Here is a 6,784-nt window from a genome sequence, read left to right as displayed (position 1 = left end):
AATGATACAGGAAATAAAAATTTCTGGGACAGCAGAAACGGGGTTAAGGTGACAGAGTGAAGGCAGAATTGGGGGACGTGGGAGAAGGGGAAAAAAAAAAAAAAAAAGGGGAAAGGGTGTTCGATTTAAGAAATTTGATTTGAATAAATCCCTCCTCCCGCTCCTCCTCATTGGTTTCTTTTTCTCCTCCATATTAATGAGAGCAGCCAAGGAGAAGCTATTGGTTCCGTATCGTTTTCCCTTTGCTCAGGCACTCGGGGGAGGAGGTGTTTGCATTTCTCCGCAGGACCAGCTCGCTTTGCAGAGCATTGTCTGGGTATGAGAATCACACACAGGCACAGAGGCAGGGGCGAGCGCACCGGAGCATCTCACCCCGGCACAGCATCTCAGCCAGCCTGAGCACCCCTCTCGTTCCCCGCCCCGCCCCGAGCACCGACAGCCCCCCTTAAAAAAGAAAAAAACAAAAAATAGAGAGGGAAAAAAAAAGTTTTAAAATATCCCGCCTCCCCTCTTGGCTTTTTTTTTTTTTTGTTGTTTGGGTTTTGGTGGTGTTTTTTTTTTTTGGGTTTTTTTTTTTTTTTTTTTTTCTTTTTGATTTAGCGATGGCAAATTCCTTCACGGCCAGGAGCTGGCCCATCCCCTGAGCAAAGGCAGCCTGGACATGACCGGCAGGCGAGGGAGGAGGAATTTGGATTCCCTTCGGAGGCGCCGACCCCTCCTCCGGCCGGGGGGAGCGCGGCCGCGGCCGCTCGGAGCCAGCGCGGGCAGCGGGGCCGGACCGGCTCCCCGCGGCCACTGTCCCCCCGCGGCCACTGTCCCCCCGCGGGGATGCGGCATCTCCAGCGCCGGGACGAGCCCTGCTGCAATGGTGAGTCCTTCCCCGGCCTCCCCCCGCTCCTCCCGGGGCAGCCCCATCCCCCGAGCCCGGGGATGCCACAGCGGCGCTGCCGCAGCCGGCGAGGGAAAGGAGCCGGCGGCTTGTCTGCGAGTGACATTGATTTACCGGCTCGTCCCTCGGCGTCCCCAGGTCCTGGGAATACTTCTTTAGGGGGGAATTGCATGCGGGCTTCCTGCCTTCGGCAGGCTCGGAGGATGCGTCCTCCAGATAGATTTGGTTCTTTGCAAACAAATCAATCTCCCTTCGCAGGCGGTGACAGGTTAAGGCGCTCGGTATGGGAATCGCGTCTGATTTTAACACAATATGGCTGGTAAATAAAACCTGATTGCTAACAGCCCCGCTGCCGCTGTCGGCATTTCCGAGCTCAAGGCTCCCGATGCAGCTCTGCATCTTCACCTGCCGCAGAAACTCTGATTCACCCTTCAAGCAGTGCAGCAGGACTCGCTTGTTTTTACTGTGGGGTAGTAAGGGAAAACTGCGGTTAGTGTGCCTTTGACCTCTGCTCGCGTGCGTCTAGGCACTTCTTATCAGTGTTTGAACAGCTGGTTCTAATAATACCATCCTCATGCAGAGCACATCTCCAGTCAGGGGGATGGCACACAGGACAGGCTCTTTTCCGCTGTGCTCTGAATTGAGGATGTCCAGCGTTCAGGTATGTGCTGGAATCTGAGGAGTTTACAGCCAGTGAGAGGAACAGAATGCAATCATGCAGCTTGCTGTGCAGAGCTGGAAAATGCACGGGAAAAAAAGGGAGATTGGATTAGTGACATACGGGTGTTTATGGCTACACGATCATCCCACTTACACAGCAGCAGATCTGGAAGAACTCCCTGGAAGTGGATTTCTTCTGCCTCTGATCTGCAGGTGAACAGAATCTGGCCTTTAGCTTGAGGGATGTATTGGAGTAGCACTGGAGGTAGCTATAATAAGAAGAAAATCTTAACTAAAGTGAATAAGGCAGCAAAGTGACGTGATTCTTTCCCAGGGAATTATCAATTACCATCTGTCTGGTGCATGTTAATTACAATGCAAGTGGTGGACTGGTACAGCAATATGTAACTGAAGCAGCTTGTTGGATTTTTTTTTTTAATCTGTTGGAGTCAAAAAAACGAATGGATTTGCACTTGCTGTTATTTGGGTGCACAGCCCCCTCTCTCCTCTGCTCAGCCTATGCAGCACTGGTCAGGTACAGCAGGGAAACGCTTCCGTGGCTAATCCAAGGGAATGTTGGATTACTGGAGGTTAATGATAGCACGGAGGCAAACTCCTGAAAGTGCTCCTGGCGTAGCTGCAGAGCAGGGAGGTGTTATACAAGCATCTCTGGCTAATGCCAAACACCCTGGAGCTGGCTTGGAAGAAGCTGTCCTATCGTATGGGTAAGGCAACGCTGCTCCGATTTGGTGAATGATTAAGGAATGCTGGTCAGGGCAAAAACGGGAGTTGGATTCAAGTTGATGTGTCTGCTTGTGTCTGGGTTGTGGTCTTCCACCTTTATTCCCACTTGTTTCCATGTGCTGAGGGCAAGGCTTGCTGCTTTGCTGTCATTCAGGACAGCTCCAGTTGATCTGGTTTTGTCCCGGCCATTTATCTCGGACATCGCAGGGCGGAAGATTTCCGCTGTTTTGTTCTCTCCATCCAAAGGCATGTGTGAAGGGCTGGGAGGATAACCATGGGCACTGCACAGCCTTCAAGGTCACGGGGGGCTTTTTCTTGTGATAAACACACTTATTTCTCTTTAAGCAGGCTTTGTGATCGCTCCTTGGCTTTAGCTTTCCATCATCCTTTGGGGTCCCTGCAGCAAACTGGAGGGCTCCTTTCTCCCTGTGGGTTTAAGATGTCTGCTGTTGGCACGGTGGTGCCACAGCCTCACGGAGCTGCCCAGACCTGCTGCTGTCGGTGTTTGTGAGGCTCACAAACACGGAGGCAGGAGCTCTGTTGTGGGATGCTACCAGGCAGAGAAAACCTGAGATTTCTGAGCTTGTGGGGTGCGCTGCTGAGCACGTTCAGACCTTTGTTCATCGTGTCTCTCCTCATTTGGCTGACTGAGGCGGCATCCTGGAGATATTTTTTCCCAGGGTTGAGTTCCATATGTGCCTGTGCCTTTGCTAAGTTGAGCCCTGTGTCCCTGAGATGATTCATTCCAATGTAGCAGATTTTGTTTGCCTTTCCTTCCTTCTGAGCACACGTAGTACAAACAGTCTAATTCCTAAATTAGCTCAGATTATCTTTTAATGAAACCAGAGTATCTGAGTTAAGAAGCACTGAGAAAAAGTGAACTCAGGGCAGGATCATGCTGCAACTCATATCTGGTGGTGAAACCTGCAGAAATACCAGGTCTTGCAGTTAGTCCTGATTTGACAGAGAAATTGCTTATTGGCCACCATTCCCAGGAGAGGAAAACTGATCTGAGGATATGGAAGTCAGTGGAGATACTGAATTTTATTTCACCCAATTCTTTGGCCCAGAGAGTGCAGCCACAATCTTTAAGTCAATGAAGTGAATTTTTTTGTTGGCTTGTGTTTCCTTGTTTCCATTTCCTCTGCTCCCTTCACATCCAGCCAATCCCATACCATCTGTGCTTCGGCACACACTGCAGTCAACAGGATTTTGGAGTGAATTTTCCACATCAGGACAGAAGTGGAACAGCTCTGCTGAAAGGGATGTATATGCAGCAGTGAGGAGCTCTCTCTTTTTTGCTATCCACAACTCAAAAGTCATCTTTGCTGACACTGTCTCATCAGAGTGAGCTGTGGCACCACTGAAACTGGCTGGTTCAGAGTATCCCCGAGGAGACTTTCCCTTGGTGCTGAACTTGTTCTGTTTTTAAGGAATGCTTTGCATACAGAAAGGTGTTTGGTAGTTTTCCACAACACTACAAGTACTAGAATTCCTGTGTCTGTCATGGCTGCTGAAACACTGTTTGGATTGTAATTGAGTGGGCACAAATATATGAGGAAAAAGGTAGATTTTTTTTTTCAGAAGCTTCATGGCTGTTTGTCTGCCCCTCACCCCATTGCTTTGCTGGTGTTTCATTCTCTGACCACCTTTTGCTCTCTCCGTTTGTTATCTGCCTTCTTAGGCTTGCACTTTTATCTGCACAAGGCAAACCAGGAATGAGTATAAAACTCCCTGGGTTGTTGAAGCCTTGTTTATGTAACTTGCTGCAGCTCAGTGATTGTGTCCCCCTGCAAGCTCATCTCCAGAGTAGTTGCATTAATAATTTCAGGGCTGAACTTCTTAGGACGAGCTAAACCATTCCATCTCCCAAAGAAAACGTGGAAGCAGCACCCTGCAGAGCATTTAAAGCCAATGTGGCTGTTGTGCTGAGGAATATTCCCTCAGAAAGGGTCCTGCAGAAATACGCAGCTGCAGGGACTCTTGTTTGCTGCTTTGGTTCCAGGCTACTGTTGAATACAAATTCTTCAGTTTATCTGCCCTGGAGACACTCTGGCAGTCTCATCCCTGCTCATTCAGGGGTCATGTTTTACTCTTTGATAGAAAGCTATGATCTGAAACTACTCTCATCTCTTTAATTGCCATATTTTTTAAAAAAAAATGTTTTAAAAGGTGGAAAAACCTCTGCTTAATGCCATTGTTAAAAAACCCCAAAAGAAAACAAGCACTGAAATACCCAACAAATAACTCAATAGTTCTAATTTTTGCTAACGTAATTGATAATTCACTCTAAAACTGAGAGAAAAGGGGATTAATATGTATGTGGTCAAATTCTTCTTAATGATAATTATGGCAATAGCAATAATAATAATTTGTTTTATAACACATTGGGAACATTGGCGTCTAAGTGCTCCTTGCTGAGCACACATTAAACATCACCAGGTCTGTTTGCAGGTTTGTCCATCCAGTTTGAGGCATTTCACAAGAAGTATGCCTCAGTCACACAGTGGCTTTTGCACCTCATTAGAGATGTTTGGGTCATGATTGCACGGGAGCTGCAAATGGAAGGATAATTATGGTCTGTTATTTATGATTTGTTGATTTGCTAAATGGAGCTGAGGGTTAGGGCAGGAAAAGATGTTTTAATCTGTGTGGTGGGTTAATGGCCTGGATTTTTTATTTCTATTCATTTGTTGCTCACAATGAGGCACGTGTTGCTACTTTCTGTCCCTGCAAGGGACAGTGCATTGTCCAACCTGATTCTGTGAGGATCCTTAAGAAAAAAATTTGTATTGAAGGGAAATGTGACTGAATCAAGTTGTTTGTTTCTGGGGAGCAGATGTATCATTGGGTCCATCTCTGAGGAGCAGAGGATGTATAAATTCACTCATTGTCAAGAGGAAACTTGTCCCCAAATGATCCCCTGGCTAAACTATTGTTCATTTCCTGTGGAGGGAAGGCTTTCTCACTCAGAAGTGTTTGGCTGCCTGGATGATGCTCATCTACTCTCAGAAAGCATCTGACAACTGAATTCTCACATCCAAGCCAATCACCCTAATTCATGGTGTTAGGAGTGAGGAGAGCAGTTCATCCCATCCTGGAGTGGGTCAGATGAATCACCCTGTGGAGGTTCTTGCAGCAGCTGACTCAGATACACATTCACAACCAGCCAGAGGGAGCCTTCCATGGTATCCCAGAGGCATCCCCAGGAAGTGAAATTCCTCTCTTGCTCCCATCTTTCTTTGGAGGGGAAGGCTGGTAATATTTTGCTAGCTCACAAGTAAGTTTTATGAAAAGCCCAAGGCTGCTGTGGTGGACCCCACATCTTCCTCATCCACATCTTCCCCTTATTCCATGAAGAGAATTCTCCATGCTGCCACTTGTGCCAGACAATATCCTACCTAATTATCCTTTTTTGGGTTTTGGTTCTTAATTATTCATTGATTTTTTTTAAACCTGATAGGCTTCCTTAGTGTATCAACACTTTCTTCTTCTATCCAGTTACTCAGAGGGATTTGCCAGCTGAAGCTCGGCTGTGGTTTTGTGGACACATCAGCACAGGGACACATCTAGGACAGCGACATGATTTTCTGTGGGCACACACAAGCTGGCTCTGCCCGTTCTCCGAGCCAGGCAGGAGCTGTGCAATGCTCCAAATTCATCTGCTCTGCCCTGGATGGGAATGGCTGCACTGGAAGTTGGACGGAGCTGGAGATGAATGCTGACCAGAACTCATTAGCTCAGGGTTGGCACCTTGTGAAATACATTTTGACCAGCTTGGAGCCCTTGTGCTCAGAAGTAGGTGACCTAAAAGCCAGCTTTTTGCCATATATCAACAGCTCAGTGCTTTTTCATTTTAATGCTTTCACCCTCTGTGCTAAGCTAACAAAGTCCACTGATAAATAGATTTAACTACCGCCTTCTTCCTTCACTATGGCCTTTAAAATTATTTACTGAAAACCAAATAATGCAAAGAAATAAAAACATGAATCTCTCAGAACACATTGATATATAGACTGGAGTTAAAGTTGTAGCAGTAAGAATTACATTTCTCCACAGCAGAAATAAATTATATATATTTGGAAAGTGAGTTTAAAATAGCTAAGATATCCTTAACTCCGAATTCCTTTTCCTGGAATGGAAAGACTTTATTAAATCACAATATTTCTGCTTCTGTTCTTAATGTCACATTTTTGAAGTGGATTTAGAGAAGGTGCTTTTTATTTCTAGCAAAAACATAAAATGGCACAGTCATGGTAATAAGTAAAAAGCATTTCCTTTTAAAACAAAATATTTGTAATAATGAAATTTGACATGCATCTGCATTCTTAAATTGATGCAATTAGTACCAAAAGCCAAATATGAGCTTGGGCTTAATTTGTATCTAAGATTTTGGACACACAACAGAACTTTCTCTCTTGGCCTAGAAACAAATTCTATAAAGAAGCCAGCACAAGTGCATTATTTAAAGACCCAAGTTAAAGTTAGTGA

The 6,784-nt window shown here is 46.0% G+C and overlaps 1 protein-coding gene across 9 annotated transcripts in view; it reads left to right on the top strand.

Moving 5' to 3' along the window:
• The first annotated feature begins 232 nt into the window (after positions 1-232).
• Positions 233-6,784, top strand: part of ADCYAP1R1 (ADCYAP receptor type I) — a 138,000-nt gene continuing 131,448 nt past the window's right edge. For 7 of the 9 annotated variants that reach the window (XM_032094046.1, XM_032093961.1, XM_032093874.1 and 4 more), the window contains exon 1: positions 518-868. The gene's annotated coding sequence lies outside the window, so the exon portion shown is untranslated. Of the gene's footprint in view, positions 317-517; positions 869-1,526; positions 1,551-6,784 lie in introns of those variants that run through there. The other 2 variants (XM_032093475.1, XM_032093554.1) reach the window with 2 other exon arrangements.

The sequence above is a fragment of the Corvus moneduloides genome, chromosome 1 (assembly GCF_009650955.1).
Source record: "Corvus moneduloides isolate bCorMon1 chromosome 1, bCorMon1.pri, whole genome shotgun sequence".
Taxonomy (NCBI): Eukaryota; Metazoa; Chordata; class Aves; order Passeriformes; family Corvidae; genus Corvus; species Corvus moneduloides.
This window is presented reverse-complemented; position numbering and strand designations above follow the sequence as displayed.